General features: G+C 41.1%; 1 protein-coding gene across 2 annotated transcripts in view; it reads right to left on the bottom strand.

Annotated features, from left to right (window-relative positions):
- Positions 1-19,515, bottom strand: part of LOC134212785 (histidine-rich glycoprotein-like) — a 299,313-nt gene that overhangs the window by 41,254 nt on the left and 238,544 nt on the right. Inside the window, exon 1 of one of the 2 annotated variants that reach the window (XR_009979345.1) lies at positions 4,042-5,590. The exons of the other annotated variant lie outside the window; for it this stretch is intronic. The gene's annotated coding sequence lies outside the window, so the exon portion shown is untranslated. Of the gene's footprint in view, positions 1-4,041; positions 5,591-19,515 lie in introns of those variants that run through there. 2 annotated transcript variants of the gene reach the window in all.

The following is a 19,515-nucleotide window of genomic DNA, read 5'->3' as shown; positions in this document are numbered from 1 at the left end:
AGGAGCTCGAGAGTGACCTCCAGAATTTGTTATGGCCAATCCTGGCCACATTGACATGGTCCTAGCGCACCCTGTATCCGGTTCCGGTTGACCGCTTTTGCGAAAATTCCAAATATGGCGTGCGACACCTCATATGTTATAATTTTGCGATCAGGGCTCAAGAGTGAACTCCTGTAATTTATATGGCCTAACCTGGCCACATTGACATGGTCCTAGGGCACCCGGAATCCAGTGCCAGTGGACCACTTTTGCGAAAAATTCAAATATGGCAGCGACACATCATATGTCATAATTTAGCGATCAGGAGCTCGAAAATGGCCTCCAGGAATTGATATGGCTTAACCTGGCCACATTGACATGGTTATAGGGCACCTGGAATCCAGTCCCGTTGGACCACTTTTGCAAAATTTCCAAATATGGCTTGCGACACATCATATGTCATAATATTGCGATCAGGAGAGTGACATCCAGGAATTGATATGGCCAAACCTGGCCACATTGTCATGGTCCTAGGGCATCCGAAATCCAGTCCCGGTGGACCAATTTTGCGAAAGTTCCAAATATGACTTGCGACACATCCGATGTCATAATTTTGCGATCAGGAGCTCGAAAGTGAACTCTGGGAAATGATATGGCCTAACATGGTCACATTGGCATGATCCTAGGGCATCCGGAATCCGGTCCCGGTGGACAATTTTGCGAATATTCCAAATATGGCATGCGACACATCATATATCAAAATTTTGCGATCAGGAGCTCAAAAGTGACCTCCAGGAATTGATATGATCTAAGAGAAAAACCAATTCATCATTTTTTGGGTTGAAACCCATTGCAATGTGGTTTGGAGAGTCATATCAATGATCGAAAGTCATATTTGTATTTTTTGCAAATGTCATTCTAATTTCAAGATGTTCTTTTATAATTCGCAAGTCATATTTGGAATTTTCGCAAAAGTGGTAAACCGGGACCGGAGTCTGAATGCTCTAGGACCATGTTAATGTGGCCAGGTTAGACCACATCACTTTCTGGAAATCACTTTCAAGATCCTGATCACAAAATTATAACATAGGATCTGTCGCAAGCCATATTTGGAATTTTCGCAAAAGTGGTCCACCGGGACCAGATTCCGGATGCCCTAGGACCATGACAATGTGGCCAGGTTAGACCATATCAATTCCCGGAGGTCACTGTTGAGCTCCTGATCGCAAAATTATTTCATATGATGTGTCACAAGCCATATTTGGAATTTTCGCAAAAGTGGTCCACCGGGACCGGATTCCGGGTGCCCTAGAACCATGTCAATGTGGCCAGGTTTGGCCATATCAATTCCTGGAGGTCATTTTCGAGCTCCTGATCGCAAAATTATGACATGTGATGTGTCGCAAGCCATATTTGGAATTTTCGCAAAAGTGGTCTATCAGACCAGATTCCGAATGCCCTAGAACCATGACAATGGGGCCAGGGCAGACCATATCAATTCTTGGGTTTGGAGTTCTTGATCGCAAAATTATTTCATATGATACGTCGCAAGCCATATTTGGAATTTTTGCAAAAGTGGTCCACCGGGACCGGATTCCGGATGCCCTAGGGCCATGACAATGTGGCCAGCTTAGACCATATCAATTCCCGGAGGTCACTGTTGAGCTCCTGATCGCAAAATTATTTCATATGATGTGTCGCAAGCCATATTTGGAATTTTCGCAAAAGTGGTCCACCGGGACCGGATTCCGGGTGCCCTAGGACCATGTCAATGTGGTCAGGTCAGGCCATATCAATTCCTGGAGGTCATTTTCGAGTTCCTGATCGCTAAATTATGACATATGATGTGTCGCAAGCCATATTTGGAATTTTTGCAAAAATGGTCCACCGGGCCAGGATTCCGGGTGCCCTAGGACCATGTCAATGTGGACAGGTCAGGCCATATCAATTCCTGGAGGTCACTTCCGAGCTCCTGATCGCAAAATTATGACATATGATGTGTCGCAAGTCATATTTGGAATTATTGCAAAAATGGTCCACCGGGACCGGATTCCGGGTGCCCTAGGACCATGTCAATGTGGCCAGGTTTGGCCATATCAATTCCTGGAGGTCATTTTCGAGTTCCTGATCGCAAAATTATGACATATGATGTGTCGCAAGTCATATTTGGAATGTTCGCAAAAGTGGTCCACCGGGACCGGATTCCGGGTGCCCTAGGACCATGTCAATGTGGCCAGGTTTGGCCATATCAATTCCTGGAGGTCATTTTCGAGCTCCTGATCGCAAAATTATGACATATGATGTGTCGCAAGCCATATTTGGAATTTTCGCAAAAGTGGTCCACCGGGACCGGATTCCGGGTGCCCTAGGACCATGCCAATGTGGCCAGGTTTTGCCATATCAATTCCTGGAGGTCACTTCCGAGCTCCTGATCGCAAAATTATGACATATGATGTGTCGCAAGTCATATTTGGAATTTACTTTCCAAATTGGCCATCACGGGATATAGATCCCTTATAGCCGGTTCCGGAAGGGCGAATAATCCCTAGAATGGTTAGGAAAAGTTCCATCACGGGCAGAACATGTCCAATATACATTCCAGAGTTAACCAATCACAGTATTAGGACATTTTAACAGCATAGACTAAAGTTTCAGTCGGCAATACCCACCAGGAAAAAAAACTACCCCACTACAATCCGGAATAACTCCGGGACCAAGTGGCCAATCCTAATTTTAAGTCACTTGTCATAATCTAGAAACCTATCCGGTTCTTCTGAGAAAAAATTATACAAATCGGCTCAGAAACGCCAGAGATATTCAATTTTTCAGTTAATTTTTACCCCTACCGTCAGACGTATACCTTATAAGGGTTAATCTCTGTACGTGAAACATTAAAATCAAACACGTTGGAACAGCTGTTGAAAACGCGACACATACATTGCATGGTCTCAAATTTGCCATAGTTGGTTCTAGCAGGGCGAATAAAAAGGAATGGATTTGAACAAAGTCTACGACAATGCACACAAATTCCAATTTCGCATTTCTCGTTCATGAAAAAAAATACCATGAATTTTGAAGTAATCTGAGCAATTTTCAACAGCAAACAATAGAACAGGATTCACCATCGAATGCAAATTGTTGCCTGCAAATCGGTAAACGCGTAGTTCCAAAAAGTATGTGTTCAATAACTAGACATACCCAAAAAAAACTAATATATAAATTAAACTCAACTACAACGATATTGATTGGCTTGTCAACAAAATGAATGTGCCCACAACCGAATCAATAAGGGTGACAATAACTGAATTTTGCGGCCATTTTGGAAAGTGAAAAAAAATCGTGAGAAAATATTTATGGCAAACGTCATTGAACCTCAACATAGATTAAATTTACTGTGTAAATACGCATTTAAAATCACTTTTCAATTAAATCACTCGATTTTATAACACTTTGAGAAAGGTAAAAAAAACTTTCGTAGCATCTGTTATCTGTCTAGTATTCTCTAGTCTCTAAACCTATTGAAAATATCTTTGATTATCTTGAACGGAAAGTTAGAGAACACACGATGAACAAAAAACAGTTGAAGAAGGTTCTCATAGAAGAGTGACAGAAGATCTCCATAAAATTGTAAAACTCAATGAAAAGGTGTCTCCACAGCCTGATTACAGCAGAGGGCACACTAAGAATTAATATAAAGTTTTAGATTTTTCAAATAATGTTCTGCTGAGCATTGCGTGGATAATTTGTAGCATAAATTTTGTATCTTTTTCAGGTATTGCGTCAAATATCGCATAAGATTCCATTTACGCAACATAAACGATTCTCTTCCTTTTCAGTCAGAAGTCTAGCAATATAAAAATCGTTCGATTTATATAGTCACAAAAATTGCTTACAATTGTTTAGTATATTTTTCTTTTACTTTTGAAACATCCTTAAAATTTACGTTAAAAAGCTTTACAGCACTCCGTTCAGAACAGTCGTCCATATAACATGATTTTACGAAGTTCTGAAACACTCTATGCCTATTTTTTGACATTAGAAAACTCCCATAAAAACACTTACCTAGCACGCGCAACATAAATCCCATGAATATGCTACACAAACGTCGATCCAATATCGTCTCGCTGCCCCAAATGGGCAATTCTTGCTTGTAGCTCTCTCATCTTGGCCGCAAACACATCCATCCTTTGATCCAACTCCTCATAGATCGCATCCTGACTCATGCTCTGATTTCTTATCTGCTCGTCAAGTTTCGTTTCACTTGTGTCCATTTTTCGTTGCAGGTCCAGTATCATGTTTGTCATCTCCTGAAACTTCCGACTGGTGCTCGATTCTAGTTTCTTCAACGCATGACCACATTCCCTTTCGTGCTGCTGTTCCATCTGATTTAATCGACACTCGAGTCCATTCAAGCGGTCCCTGTTCTCCCCCGCCAGTTGATCTAACTGCGCCTCGATGGCAATAATTCGACTTTCGATACTTAACGATGCCCCAGTCGGAAGTTGACCGGTTTTGATCTTTTTCTTGACCGTTTCGCTCACATTCACTTTCAGCGCGTTGATCTGCTTTAATAGATCATTTTTACAACCCGTTAATTCACTTTTCAGCAATTTTATCTCCTCCGCCTGTTGAGCAAGTCGTTTCTCAGCTGATTTAGCCGAGGTAGATTTACTGCTATTGGCTCGTTCGTATTCCTCACTCAACCTTTGCTGCTCTTGGAAACTCTTCAACGCTTTCAGTTCACTGCTCAGTTCACCATAGGCATATTGGGTCGCAGTTAAATTCTTACGCACATTATTCAACTCGTTACTGATTTTATGAATGTCAGCTGCCGTATAGGTCGTCTTGTGGCGGCTGAAATACGACAACCAGCCTGTATTTTCATACTCTTCAGGTTGCATCTCCGGCCGCCGATTCAACCCGGGACGGAAAATTCTTGACACGCTTGTTTCGACAGCTGGGATTACACTGCGCTATGCCAACCGACAAATTAACCCAAATACCCACACTCCACCAAACCGATCAACGTCAGATTGCTTTCAAAATAGGAAAATCTTTTTCAGCACTCGAAGACTTTCCACTTCAGAATAACAACACACTCATATGCGCAATCTCTTACTGAGAAAATCAGATCCGAACATAAAACCTTCGCCCAATAGACTACCCACAGCTAATAAACTAATTAAGTAGATAATCTTCTTCACTCCAGGCTTGTAACGACTGCTTCAACTCGTAACTCCGGCCACCAAGCGGTAGAAGCAGCGATATACACATGTGCGAAAATTTCTCTCCGTGATTGAATTTCCCGCGTGATCTGCAAAATTGCGCGCCCTTCTCACACCGCATTGGATGCGTTATGATGGTACCGTGAACTGATTTAAGTGCTCCAAACCAGATTAAAAATAAATCTTGGCACGATAAACCCAAGACCAACTATATGATGCTGCTTATGCTGAGGCGCGTAGAGCACGATTTGATGGATATGATAGATTTTCTCGTCGTCTTCGTCGCAAAGATTCATCTGCGCCACCGTTTGCCAACCGACTGAAGCGCGATCTCTGCAATGTGATGCGATGTGATGTTGCTACGAAAGATTGAGATGTTCGCACCATTCCGACCGAAAGCCGCCCGCCACTGCGTGTGGCCATGGTGAAAATGGGAATTTGGAAAATTTACAGTCGAGCCTAAGCTTGTGCGGATGTGTCTGATAAGATTGTAAGAAAGTGAAAAACAATGCAATACAGTACATAGAGGTCAGATTCTTGTATTTTTGAAAACGGGCATCGAGCGGCTACTTTCTACCAAAGCTATGGCACCATCAACGAGCTGGGAACCGGATTCATAGCGCTGGGAAAGATGCGCCAACGCATGATTGGCTAGCAGCCAATCAACGCAAGGATGTGCAAACTGAGGATAAAAGGCCGATTCTTCAACTATAGCATCATCAACGTGCACAGCCCACACGAAGGGAGACCCGACGACGAGAAAGAAGCGTTCTATGCACAGCTGGAGCAGACATGCGATGGATGCCCACTGCGGGATGTCAAAATTGTCATCGGTGACATGAACGCACAGGTAGGAAGGAAGGAAATGTATAGACCGGTCATCGGACCGGATAATCTGCATACCATATCGAACGACAACAGCCAACTTTGCAGGCTCCCGCGGAATGGCAGTCCGAAGCACTTTCTTCCCCCGTAAGAAAATCCACAAGGCCACATGGAAATCACCTTATCAAGTGACGTAGAACCAAATCTATCGCGTTCTAATCGACGGTAAATTCTTCTCCGACATCACGAACGTACGCACTTACCGCAGTGCGAACATTGAATCCGACCACTACCTCGTTGCAGTATGTCTGCGCTCAAAACTCTCGACGGTGTACAACACGCGTCGGAGTCGTCCACCACCGCTAAACTTTGGGTGGCTACAAGACGGTGGACTAGCCCAAGACTACGGGCAGCAACTGGATGTGGCACTCCCAACGGAAGAGCAGCTAGGCGCAGCATCTCTTGAAGATGGCTGGAGAGATATTCGATCCGCCATTGGAAGCACCGCAACCGCTGCACTAGATACGGTGGCCCCGGATCAGAGAAACGACTGGTATGATGGCGAATTGTGATCTGCTGACCAAACTCCACCTAATTCACTTCAGCCACTAATACTATCTTTATTCAAACTATATCTTCAACTCTACCCTTACAATAAATTTCTACGATTCGCTATCAATCCACTTTACTCAATTTCGGCCATTTGTTTATTATTTTTTTAATCTTCTATTCTAATCTCTTTGACGCTTGTTCTTCTCGCTCGCTTCATTTTTTCACTCATTCTCACCATCTTATCAGCTGTTAACTAATATTTACCTTATCGTCCAAACGGTGGTTGTGACACGGCTGCATCTAAGCAGGGTTGCCAGAACATTCCCCGGCCCGTAACTCTGTCCGGAGGCTACTTTCAGCTCAGGGATACCTCCCTCAACTTCCATCACGGCCAGCTTCACTGCCGCTTTGGGACAGAATGTCGAAAGACAAAAGGTCGAAGGACAAAATGTCGACGGACAAAAGGTCGAAGAGACAAAAGGTCGATGGGACAAAAGGTCGAAGGGACAAAAGGTCGAAAAGACAAAAGGTCGACGGGACAAAAGGCCGAGGGGACAAAACGTCGACGGGACAAAAGGTTGAAGGGACAAAAGGTCGAAGGAACAAAAAGTCGAATGGACAAAATTTTAAAATCTATAATTCTGTATACATGAAAAATACTAAATATACGACAAGTTTGAAAACATGTTTCTGAAAAAAAATTTAGCTTATTACATTTCCAAGAGATTTCTCCTTCTTTATTTCATGGGCAGTTCTTTAACCAACTTACGGTGAATATTCAACAGCCAGGGCGAGCATTGTATGATTTTGATTAGTTCTCAGGACTAGAACTGAAAAATTAATACTTGTTAGATCGTGCTCTTGTAACACGTGTCGCTTCGTGTGAAATACGTCGGTCGCATGTTTGTGTGAAATACGTTGGTTTTGGTATCTTTGATTCAGTGTCGAATAATTAATTATTTCACCAACGCGACTTCCTATACATTACATTCTGATGTCGATCATCAGAAGAGAATCAGAAGTCTCTTGTATAAATGTGTGTCAAATTCATTTTCCACTCATCATCATGTATTAGATGGAGATGTTATTGGTTTTAATTCAACGTGACGTTATTATTAGTTTTAAATAAGAACTAAACACTGAATCATGTAGAGTAGAATGGGGCAAGAGTGCGCGTGGGGTAAGAGTACGTTTTCGATTTTTTGAAGTAATAAAAAGATAAACTAGCAGCACTGCATCAGTTTGACAGGTATTCTGGCCAACTATTATCATGTAATTGTAAACGATTTGAATAAACAACAAGGGAGATATGGAGTTAGATATGCTCCATTTTGCTAAAAATAATTGGATTTCCGCAACTAGTATTTCATTACCATATATACGTTCAATCAGGTGAACATTATACCATTTCGATAACCTATTGTATAGTTTACTTTATGGTACAGAACACCAATCCAGTTGATTTTCTAAGAAGTCAAAACCATTACTTGAATAATTTTTGGGACTGTGGGGTAAAAGTACGCAGCAACCGGTGGGGCAAGAGTACGCATATGAATCTTCAAGTTATGATGTCAGACCCGTATTTCCGGCCGAAATAAGACTTTCTTCCAAAGCGTAAAGATCCACAACTAAGGAAAAAGGGACAGAATTTGAAATTATCACAAGTTTTTAGGATAAGTTGAAGTAATTTGGTGTTAGAAAGGACTTAGCGAACAAAGCACTGAAGAGAAATAATGAAATTGTATTAGGACTTGTTGTACACCTAAACATAGTACGAAAACACAATTTCATCAAAATGATAATTTCATTTAATCAAAAGAAACATTCAGAAATTACGCAACGTTTAGCTGGGAGCGGTTGTGAGATGTGTGACAATCCATATAATTTGTAGAGGATTCATACAAATAGTGTAGGATGGGGGGGGGGGGGGGGGGGAGGAAATAGCCAAATTTTACGTTACGTGATTGGTGGGCTTTCTTTAAGGAAAATGCCTTTGTATACGCCACGCGAAACCTGATATATATTTTTACCTCTGTAGTTTTTTGTATATATTAAATACAATGGTTTTTCGTATGAAAGTGAACATTTTTAGGATCCCCTCCCCCTTTAAGAGTTACGTAATCTTTAAACATTCCCTAAAATATGCTCATTAAACATCAATTAAATGTTACTAACTCGTGTTAATATGTTAATATATACTTAAAGCAAGCACATGATTGGATAAATGCGTACTCTTACCCCACCCGATGCGCACTTTTACCCCACCGGTGGGGTAAGAGTGCGTTTTTCACTTGTCTTGCAAAAAGGGTTCTACTAAAACGAATCTCAATAATTTCAATATTTTTTTCACTGGGTAACATAAAGGAAGAGTATATGAATCATCGACACTGATTTGATATGCAGAAGCTTGCTTCATACGGATCACATGATTGATTGAAAACTAAGTGCGTACTCTTGCCCCACTCTACTCTACACAAAGACTGGCCTTAACCAGTACATAACGGTTTACATTATGCACATTATTCGGTGATTCAACTGTACGAATCATTTTAATTAACACTCAAACATGCGTGATGTTGTATTTTGTACAACATTAACGAAAAAATCTCTCTCTTGGTACACAGCATGAATGATCCTGCATTAGTGTTCCAGGATAAAATCATGATTGTGCATATGCAAGCACTCGGAGTATTCGAGAGACGGGTGCTGAGCACCATCTTTGGCGGTGTACAAAAAGACGGTGTGTAGCGGCGAACAATGAACCACTAGCAGGCCCAGCTCTTCGGCGAACCCAGTATCCAGAAGGTACGATGAGCAGGGCATGTTGCAAGAATTCCGTACAGCTACTCTGCAAAGATGGTGTTCGCTTCCGATCCGGCATAGAGCACCGCGAGCGAGGTGGGCAGACCAAGTGTAAAACGACTTGGCAAGCGTGGGGCGCATTCGAGGATGGAGAGATGCGGCCTCGAACCGTGAGTTAACGTCGTTGCCGATCGGACTTTGTGAATTTCCACCGACGTTCCCATCGGTGTCAGCATTTGGAGTTGGCAACATCGAGGCGCATCAGTAGAACCAGGTGAACGATATCGAGGGCGATCATCAAACCTGTACCTACCGAGGCAGTGCAGACTTAGCATACTTGTAATGTAGTTAAGTTAAGGATTATAAATCAGTTAGTTGGTTGTGAACAGTGAAGGTAGTTAGACGTTTAAGTTTTTTTAAAGAACTCCGTGTTCTCGAATTATTAACTCGTGTATTGTGGCGTCAAATTGTTGATTCAGTGGTTTCTGTTTAGATGTAAGCTAAATAAATGAATGAATGTGCTTATGCATATTGCATATTAGTGGTAGAGTTTTGTGTAGAAATTAGAGTCTGTAGGTCGGCTATCTGAATCGCTCGAAAAGGGTCTTATATTACATTTTCCTTGTGCTGAATTTGTTGAAAACATGGGCCAATCTGACCCTTATTTGGCCAAGTGTCACCCCCAATGACGATACTTACATCATAGTTTTGATTTGTTTTGTTCTCAATACTATGACTTTTCAATTTCAACCAATTTTATAATTTCGACCTTTTGTCCCTTCGACCTTTTGCCCTTTCGACATTTTGTCCCGTCGACCTTTTGTCCATTGGACCTTTTGTCCCGTCGACCTTTTGTCCCTTCGAACTTTTGTCCATTCGACCTTTTGTCCTTTGACCTTTTGTCATAGATTCTTCCGATGCTAGTACGCACCCACGCTTGACGGACCCTTCCGTATCAGGGCACGATGGGTTCTTCTACCACTCTACGAACCCAACACTTCCGGTTGGTTTTTGGTTCTTTGGTTCTTTATTATAGACCTTTGAACCGTATTGGTTATTCGGTTGGTACCATCTACGATATACACCCAGGTTTTTTTTACAGGGTTGGATTTCATTAATTTCTCAGTTAACCCTGAACTTTCACAATTTTTTAAATACCTCCTGAATTTTCTTTGATTTTTTGTGAATTTTTTCAGGGGGTTAACTCATTGCTACATTGACCCTAAAGTTCTTAAACGGCCAGAACCTAACCGTGTAAAAAAAACCTGGGTGTACACCAAATCTCCTGCTTGCAACGGTCCCGACTCGCCGAACCACTTGGACCTCTGGTTCAGCAAAGGCACGTACTCCCTAATCCACCGATCCCACATCACGCTGGCTATTTTCTGGGACCGCTGGAAGGCGTCCTGAAGAGCCACTGCCGGATTTGGTGGTGGATGGGTACCGCTTGGCCGTGCGGTAAGACGTGCGGCCACAAAGCAAGACCATGCTGAGGGTGGCTGGGTTCGATTCCCGGTGCCGGTCTAGGCAATTTTCGGATTGGAAATTGTCTCGACTTCCCTGGGCATAAAAAGTATCATCGTGCTTGCCTCATTATATACGAATGCAAAAATGGTAACCTGGCTTAGAAACCTCGCAGTTAATAACTGTGGAAGTGCTTAATGAATACTAAGCTGCGAGGCGGCTCTGTCCCAGTGTGGGAATGTAATGCCAATAAGAAGAAGAAGAAGTGTACCGCTTGGCTGATTTGGTGATACACCCCCCAAGAAGTGGTTTGGGGTAAGTGCTTCTGCCTCGTTGTCCTGTGGCGACACGTAGGTGAGGGGACGAGAGTTGACGATGTCCTCAGCCTCTACGATAGCCGTCTGCAAAATCTCGTCCGTCAGTCGCCTTTCATCGTTCAACGCTGTTAGTGCTTCCTTTACGGACGGATCCTCCCAGATACCCCCATATGAGGCGCAGCGGGAGGTTTGAACGTCCACCTCGTCCTTGCGTTCGTCACTGTGGTCTGCACTGTCATCTCTAATGCCCTGTATAGCCTCTACCTCTTCCTTGCTAGCTTCTCGCAGATTCGTCCCATTGTCGAAGAAGAACTCAATCGGCCAACTTCGGCGACCAATAAACCGGTGTATCGCTATCAAACAGGACTGAGCTATCAGCCCGTGTGCTACCTCCAAATATACCGCTCGTATCACCATGCAATCCAACATTTCTCTGTTTGATGCCTTACAGTCACGTAAAACGGCCCTAAATAATCAACGCACACGTAGCTAGATGGCCGAAGATTCGGCGTAATGCGTTGCACTGGTAGTGAACCCATCCGTGGAGCATGGGTATGACAGTGATGTACTTTAAACCAGATGCAAACCGGCGACACTTTTCTCATAACTGCATCTACATGCGAATTGTATCACTGGAAGAATCACTGGGAACCGGAAGTCGAATGGTAAAAACTCCGCTCGCTCCACTCGGCCCTCCATTCTTATGAAAGCATACTCGTTTAAGAGCTGGGTCAACTTGTACAGCGGACTGGACTTCTTTAGTGCTATCCACTGGCTCGCTGGACGACATTTGTTCCTCGACAGCATCGATGCTGACGAAGGGAAATGGATCCAGATCTACATCCGAGCGGGCCGTGGGCTTACTTACGCCAGACCTTTGTCTTGTCTTAATACCTAATTTTGAAAATGATTATCGAATCGACGGATATTTTACAGAGAAAAACAATATATCCGGATAACGGAATAATAATAATATCGGTATAATAATCGGTATAAATGAAAAGAAATAAACTAAAATTTTTGAAACACTATTCTCTTAACTTGTTTTGCAATATCATGATGTTTTAGACGTAGCAAACCGGCCTTTTATTATTCCGGGATATTCCGAAATGTAAATAGGTAAAACAAGTACCTTCGAAATGTTTACATAAACTTATTTTTAAACTCATGATGTTTGAGGCGTCACTAACCATAGTTTCCATTCAATAAAGAATACTGATTTACTCGATACTGCAGTTCCTCTCATTGTTTTGAATCTATGACAAAAGGTCGAAAGGACAAAAGGTCAAAAGGACAAAATGTCGAAAAGACGAAACGTCGAAAACGACAGAAGGTCGAAAGGACAAAAGGTCGAAAGGGACAAAAGGTCAAAAAGGACAAAATGTCGAAAGGGACAAAAGGTCGTTCAATAGCAATTTTATAACAAGCTGGGTGTATTGCTAAGGAATTTGTGAAATGCATTTAACTTCAAGCAGAAGTAACACACTCATCACATCAATCAATATTGAAGAATGTGCAATTATTTTTTATATATATAACAAGAGGGGGGCCTCCTTAGCCGTGCGGTAAGACGCGCGGCTACAAAGCAAAACCATGCTGAGGGTGGTTGGGTTAGATTCCCGGTGCCGGTCTAGGCAATTTTCGGATTGGAAATTGTCTCGACTTCGACTCAAGTATCATCGTGTTAGCCTCATGATATACGAATGCAAAAAATGGTAACTTGGCTTAGAAACCTTGCAGTCATGGGCGTAGCCAGGATTTCGAGAAGGGGGGGGCCAACTTTTTTAGTTTTATAGTAGTTTTATAAAAACACATGAATATTAACACATGAAACCAAATCCAAACCAAATCGAAACAATAATGATTAAAACAATAATGGATTTAAAAATGCGTGATTTATTGCTCATCAGATATTTTTAATTAAAGTGAGAAAAATATTAACGAGCTTAGTATTCAGAAAGAATATAAAATCGGCTATAACAATTATTATAAAAATCATGCATTCTTCCATAAGTCTTGTCTTATGCATTCTTCCATAAGTTTAAGAAAACTAGAACTAGCACTAGAGCCATACATCTGAATTTCTAAACAAATCCTCTCTGAAATAATATTTATTATAAAATAGGCAGAAAAATCAATATGCAAGCTTTCTCCAGGAATTCCTTCGACAATTGCTCCTGGAATTCTATCCGAAATTTTATCAGGTATTCTTTAGGAATGCCTCAAGCAACTTATTCGGCAGTGTCTTCAAGGAATTCCACTATAAATTTTGCCGGGAATTGATCCGAAAATTCCACCATTATTTACTCCAAGAAAATCTTCACGAACTACTTTATAAGTTCTGCAGTATTCTCTGCAATAATTCAAATAATTTCGTGCTGTTTCCCATAATTTTTAAGAATAAGAATATTTCGTGGAAATTCCGCAGAATTGCCAGTAAACATTCCTGAGAATTTCACGAAAAATCTTCGAATTTCTTGTGTAAATTCCATAAAATTTTCCGTGAATTGTTTCGAATAATTTCTTGTAAAAATTTCAAAGAATTTCTCTAGGAATTCCGGAGGAATTCCTAGATTAATTTGCAATGAAATCCTGAAAGAATTCCGGTGGAAACTTCAAGATTTCCACTGGAAGATCCTCCAGGAGTTTCTCCGAAAATTCTTCCTGGAATTCTTCTAGGAGTTCCACCAGCATTTTCAATTTCTCTAGGATTTCCTTCGAGAAACAATTCCGGTAGTTCTATCAGCAGTTCCTCTGAAAATTCTTCCGGGAATTTCGGCAGAATTGGAATGTATTTAGGCTTCTTCAGGAATTTATATAGATTTCCAGAAACTCCTCTGAGAATTTCCGGGAATTCTCCGGGAGGTCCTCTAATGATGATGATGGTCCAGCTACAAACCCCAACAAAGGTTTCAGCTAGACGAGATTTGTCTATAAGATGAATTCTCTTGTTTCCGAGAATGCTTCTGGTAGTTTCCCCGGGGTTCCTTTGAAAATTCTCCCGGGAGTTTCTTCAGAAATTCTTCCAGAAAATTCCTTCGAGAGTTCCTCCGGGAATTCCACCGGAATTCATTCGGAAGTTTCTCCGGAAATTCCTCCGGGAGTTCCACCAAAAGCTATTCCAGGAAATTATTCAGGCTTTTTTTCAGGAAATCATTTAGGCTTTCTTCAGAAATTAAGCTGGAAATTCCTCCTGAAGTTCTTCCGATAGTTTCTCTGGGAGCTCATCCGGGAGGTCCTCTAGGAATTCTTCCTGCTGAAATTCCTCCGGGAGTTCTTACGGGAGCTCCTCCGGCAGTTCCTTCGGGAACTCCTCCGAGAGATCCACCAGCAGTTTCTACGAGACTCCCTCCGGGAGTTTCACCGGCAGTTTCTCCGGGTGTTTCTCTGAAAAGGAACTCCCGGAGGAACTCCCAGAGTAATTTCCGGAGGAACTCCCGGGGGATTTTCTATAGGAATTTCCGGAGAAATTATCAGAGGAATTCTCGGAGGAACTGCCGGTGGAACTTCTGGAGGAATTTATTGAAGAACTACAGGAAGAATTTCCGGAGGAAATCCTGGAGGAACTCTCGTAAGAATTCTAGGATGCACTCCCAAATGAATTTCCGTAAGAATTCCAGGAGAAACTCCTGGAAGAATTCTTAAAAGAACCTCTCAGAGGAATTCCCGTAAGAACTCCCAGAGAAATTATCCGAGGAACTTCTGGAGGAATTTGTAGATAAATGCCTAAAGAAATTCTAAATGAATTCCTGCAAGAAAGCCTGATTAAATTCCCGAAGGAACTACTGGTGGAACTTCAGAGGAATATCCGTGGAATACCCTAGAGGAGGAGAAAAAATATTTCTGAAGGAACTTCCGAAATCCCATTTCCCGTAAAATTCCTGCCAACTATCGTCCAGGAATTCCCTGTAAAGTTCCTGGAGGTATTACCGGAGAATTTCTTGGAAAAACTCCAGGAAGAACTCCCGGAGGAACTCTCACAAGCAATTCCGGGGGAATTCCCACATGGAAGTCCTGAAACAATTCTTAGAGAAGTTCCTAAAGGAATTTCCGAAAAAAATATCTGAAGGAATTCCCAAAAAAATACCAGGAGGAATTAATGCAGAAATTCCCAGATGAAGTCCTGAAAGTATTCCCAGATGAATTGCTGAAGAACATCCCTGTGGATTGTTCCGAAGAAATTTCTGGATGAACTCTTGGCAGATATCCGAGTAAACTCCGAGTGAAGTCCGGAAGGAATTCTAGTACACTTCCGCGGAAAATCTCCCGGGAAAATTCCTGGAGAAGTACCTGAAGAAACTCCCGAAAAAATACCTGTAAGAATTTCTGGGGAAATACTTGGACGAATTCCAGGAGAAATTCATGAAGATATTTCTAGAGGATTTCTTGAAGAATATTCTGAAGTAATTGCGGAAAGAATTTCAGATTTGAATGCTAGATGATTTTGCTATTGAATGTTTGGAGGTATTCCCGGAAAATTTCCTGGAAGTAATCCCGGAGGAATTAAAGGAAGAGTTCCGAGAGGAATGCCCGGAGAAGTTCCTAGAAGAATGTCCGAAGGAATTTCTTATAGATTTACAAGTGAAATTCTGGAGCTAAATCGGAGGATTTCCATCATAAATTTTTGAAGAAACTTCTGATAGAGTTTTGGGAAGAAATTCCGTAAGTATTCTTGACGGAACTCTCGAATGCATGCCTGAAGGAAATGCCGGATTTTTCCTGAAGAGAGAATAACCGAAAAAATATCAAGAAGTAAATCTTGGAGAGAAGAAAAGAAATCTTCAAGGAATTTCCTCGTGAATTTCCTAAAAAAAATTAGTGGGGGGTTTCTAGATAAGGAGGAATTACAATTACATGAGAAGGATTTTCGAACGATTTTCAGAGGAATTTGTGGATAACTTTCCGGAGGAATTCAGAAGTTCCCAGGGGAGCTTCTAGAAGGATTTCAAGGAGAATTTTTGAGTCCGAAATGTTTCGAGTTGTTTTGAACTTTCATATATTATGGATCCTGGATGCCCTAATAAGTTTTGGGAATCTTTTGAATTTCAACCACCTATTTCTGTATATGATTGGATCGTAAAGTACACATGTTTAAGGGAATTCATTTCAGTACCGTGCAATCTTTCCACGCCCCCCTGCCCCTTGGCTACGCCCATGCTTGCAGTTAATAACTGTGGAAGTGCTTAATGAACACTAAGCTGCGTGCCGACTCAGTCCCAGTGGGGGATGTAATGCCAAGAAGAAGAAGAAGAAGATTATTATTATTATTATAATCTTTATTAAAGAGGTTTTAGCCCAAGGCAGAGAAGAAGATATACCAAAAGAAGGAGAAAAAGATGTTCATACGGCACCAGGCCTGGGATTTGTCACCTTCATACAGAGAAACCATGCGACAAAACCAAAGAGAAAACAGTCACCTCAAACTGGACAACAAAACCTAACCAACGTAGCTCGATACAGCGTACTACTGGTCTCTCGCTCCGACAAGACATTTTGAATCTTGTCACATACTTATTTTGTTACGATATAGTTGTCGTGTGACGCTCTCCATCACGACTAAGGTTTTGCACAACCAGACGGATTAGAATAGTTGTCATGGTTATTGACAAAAAAGTTCGTCATGTCACCTTCGAATTTTGTCGCGACAAAAATTGTTGTCGTTGTCAGCAAAATGTTGTCATTATGAATTGATGACAAAATGTGGGGAAACCACTGAAATGGTGTGGTTTCTGGGTTTATCCGTTGAAGCCGGCTAATGTGTACGGCATAATAATAATGTGTCGAATATTGGTGATTTTAGTCCAGCTCCTCCTGTTTAACCAAAATCCGTCATTTAATTACATATCTAAAATGTATGTTTAAAAATCACGAATGGTTTGTAATGATCTATATCCAGAAATCTTTTAAGCGGGCCATTAACACTCGAGCACACAAGCTGTTGTATTTTGAACAACATAAACCAAAAAACATACCACGCTGTACATAGCATGAACAAGCCCGCATGAGCGTTTCATGACAGTACACTTATCACGTAAGCACTTATGGGGGGAGTACTATCATTTTCTTACTCTCCATATAAATAAAAAAATAATGTGTAAGAAAAAAATTTTACATGGGGAGGGGGTTTCGAAAAAAACACAGAAAAATGCAGCGTAATAAGTGTACGGCCCCACAACAGTAAATGTATCGAATGTTCCTTAATTGCCCCTAATGTAGGATATTCGCTCAAATAAAATTCCGTATTTCTCTTATACATAAAATATTGCAGTCAAATAAACGTCTATCAGGCAATTGCTACAAACGGTGTACCGGTCAGAATCCACTGAAGTAGATATTTACGCGGACGATTGTACTGCGTAAGTCAAAACCGCGTAAATCACAAAAACCGCGTTAAACGACTTTATCAAAAATCGCTGTTTCGTAGGCTCCGATTTTTTTTCAAAACCACGTGAACAAAATCGGTTAAAAAATCGTATTTATCCAAACCCGCTTGAAAAGCACGAAAACTCAATAAACCGCGTGAAAAGCGAGCAAACTTGCGTTGCATTAAGGCTCAGTTATTCGACACTGGGGATCTTTCTCTATGCAAGAGACACTTGTTTTTTTTTGTTTATATATTAGGCCGTTACAAATATTTAATATACTTTTTGTCCTACTGGTATCCGAAAGGTCATAAAAAATCAAAAAACTTCTCGGACTTCTCTTAAAGAATGTTTTGAAAATCCTCAAAATTATCCGAATTTTATTTTGTTGCCCCCTCAAAATTTTTTTTTTAGCAAAGAAAATCCGAGGGGGGAGACAAAATAGATTTTAAATATTTGTATCGGCCTTATTATGTACGTAACAACGCAAAAATTGAATAAAATTTCTTACTTCTAAACAGAAAATCTGTCAAAGAAAAAAGAAATAATTAATTATAAAGTGCCCTTTTCGGTATGATAGGTTTCAAATTTGTCCGCTGCTATTGCTCCTCCACGCAGATGGACAAATAGAAGATGCGACATAACTTACTTTCGGGACCAATGTTGTGTCGTGCACAGAGTAGAAACTGTATGCGTTGTCACACTTTTGTCGCAGATGTGTGCTCTAACAAGACATACAACAAAAGCTAATTGTCGCGGTTGGAAAAAGTTGTCATCTGGTCGTGGGGGTCCAGTCGTGCGACGGAAAACTGGAAGTTGACAAGTTTTTTTTGACTGACCATGTTTTTATGTATCTTGTCAGGTGTCACTGACAAACGCGACAATTCCCAGGCCTGTACGGCACTTACGTCAAGCTATGTCACATATATGTTGCAATGCAACCATTAGTGCATGAGTTATACTTTCCATTACCTAAATAAAATTCTGCCCCACTTTGCCCTTTTGTATGCAGTTCATATCAAAATTCTCAATTTTGAGCCGAAAATCATCAATAGCTCGTCAATATTAAAAATAAAAATAAACTGTCTTCGAAAGGTTCATGTTTTTTATCGTGACTGACATCTTTGTAGAACATTTGAAAAATCTAAAAAAAATATTGACGAAAGTATCGTGACAAACCTGATTTTTGGTGGTCGTTTATAAATAACGACTTTCGACTTCTATAGCAGGTAAAACTGAAGTTTATATAGCAATTTTTTTGTAGAATCTTTTTCTACAACTTTCTTGAAGACACCAATGTATCTTTATAATTGGAGAAAAGAGAATTTCCATCTCATTTTTAGGGGGATTAATAAAAAAAAAATCTGAAATATGGAGCCTAACATACTGAAATTTTTCCGAAGTCACTTAGCCTCTAAAATCAACTTTTCAGGGCCAAAACATTTTCGATCACGAATTCCTGTGTTAGAAAACACTGTGTGGTTTGGGAAATGGATTGTGAGTGTTTCGACTATGCATCCGATTGGGAATTTCGGGCTCATTCAGGAGCCGCTAAGTTGCCAAGGCCGACGTACATTTGTTAAAAGCATCAGGAAAGTGGTTACCTCCAAAAAAAATTTTTTTAATTTAAAATCTTCCACATAATGTACATAGTCACATCGGTGTTTTTCAGAATATTGTAAAAAAATATTCTGCTATTGAAAAAAAGTAGTTAACAAAAAAAAAGTTTATTAAATAAATAGTGAATTATTATTTGGTACTGCCCCCGCGCAGCATCCACTCGAAGCTTCTAAATCGTAATGTTGAACAATAACCAACTCACCTGCCGGGAAATCCGAAGCTCTACTGTAAACTATTCTCTTGCTACGTAACACGACTTGTTCTCGATTTCGCATGCGCACAGCGCATCGACAGCATTCGTCCAGCAGAAGCAACAGACGCGCGCATTTCGGGGCAAAGGCAATTTCCCAAATTATTAAGCAATTTCTC

Source organism: Armigeres subalbatus, chromosome 2, assembly GCF_024139115.2.
Source record: "Armigeres subalbatus isolate Guangzhou_Male chromosome 2, GZ_Asu_2, whole genome shotgun sequence".
NCBI classification, from domain to species: domain Eukaryota; kingdom Metazoa; phylum Arthropoda; class Insecta; order Diptera; family Culicidae; genus Armigeres; species Armigeres subalbatus.
Note: the sequence above shows the minus strand (reverse complement) of the source record. Positions and strands in the feature narration are given on the sequence as shown.